Here is a 1,549-nt window from a genome sequence, read left to right on the forward strand (position 1 = left end):
GTATTTGAACTTATCTGAGATTTTTCCTTGAATTTTAAATACAAGGAAATAATAATTTGAATTTCCAAATCATTATTTTAAATTCTTAAAATTCATAATTTTGAATTTATTTCATAAATTACATTTCATATTTTATTCTTGTTAAGATTTATTTTTCATTCATTAATCCAATTTTTAATGGATTTTTAGAATTGTATTTTATTTATTAAAAATTGGCAAAGTTCTGGTCTTTTATTAATTGTTAAAAGACAAAAATGCCCCCTGGCCCTATTGGGCCCAGCCCATTTACCTAAAGCCCAGGGACAGCCCAATAAGGCTAGTCCCATATGGGTCGGTGGCGCCGCACGGCCCACCTCACTCACTCACTCCGCCCTCTCACGCTCTTCGTCTCTAACCCTAACCTCTCGCGACGCTCTGGCGATGGCGTCGCCGCCATGGCCGCCGCCTCGCTCCGGCCATCGACGTGCTCCTCCGCCGTAGCCACCTACCGAATCTAGAACCGCCGCGTGCGGATCTATTGATCCGTCCGCGTAGTTTTCCCCTTCTCTTCCTCTCCTGGCGAATCGCCTCCGATCCGGATCTCGGGAAGAATCGCCTCGACGAACTCCGGCGAGCGCTCGTCCTCGCCGACGATGGGTGCGCTCCTGGGGTTGACCTAGCGCGGGTGCTGCTCGCAGTACTCGTGCCGTCGCCTCAGGTGCTTGCTACGGTGGTGTTGGTTCGTGTTTGGGTTCGCCGGCGTAACGTCGGCGCCTACCCCTGGACTTGCGAGCTGCTAGGGCCGCGCGAGCCTCTGCCTCGCCATGCCCTAGCCTCGCTCCCGGGCGCAAGTAAGTTGATGCACTTCCATCTTCCTCTTCCCCATATCCGTGCGCCTCCCTTGCTATCGTTCTTCTTCCTCCTCATGCGTTGTTGCTCTCCGGTGATCTCGTGATCACGCGAGCTCATGCCATGGCTGCTCAATCTTCCTGTGCTTCCGTTTACTGCAAGCTCATGGCCCAATTACCAGTTACTGGTACTGGCACATGTCGATTTGCTTGCTATTTATGCTCGTGCTTGCTTCTCTGCTTGCTCCTAGCATGCTCGTAACTTGCCTATGCTCTGTTGTGCTTGCTCATAAAGCTTGCTATGCCATGCTATGCTTGATTGTGGCTTGCTTATTCTTACTGGGATATCATACTTGCTTGTCTAGGTGTATTTGTGATGCATCAGTGACACTTGTGTGTGTGCCAGTGGTGCCTGTGATATGCTTCGATGCTATCTATGCAAGCCAATGATCCATTGGATCATTCCTTGCTTGTTGGCTAACCTCTCTGTGTAACTTGGCTTGCTATGATTGATCCATTTGATCAATCCAATTATCGAGTGATAGCTTCGCGGTTAATCTCTGTGGCTAAGTGATTCAATTTTTCTGGTGATGCTGATGCTTACTTGTGCTGTTGCTCATCTTAGCTATCTAGACTTGTTCTAGTAGTTATGGATTAAACTGTGTTGCTTAACAGCATGCTGCTGTCAGTGCTTAGCATGGATCTGTGATAAATTCATGCTT

This window comes from Lolium rigidum, chromosome 7 (assembly GCF_022539505.1).
Source record: "Lolium rigidum isolate FL_2022 chromosome 7, APGP_CSIRO_Lrig_0.1, whole genome shotgun sequence".
NCBI lineage: Eukaryota > Viridiplantae > Streptophyta > Magnoliopsida > Poales > Poaceae > Lolium > Lolium rigidum.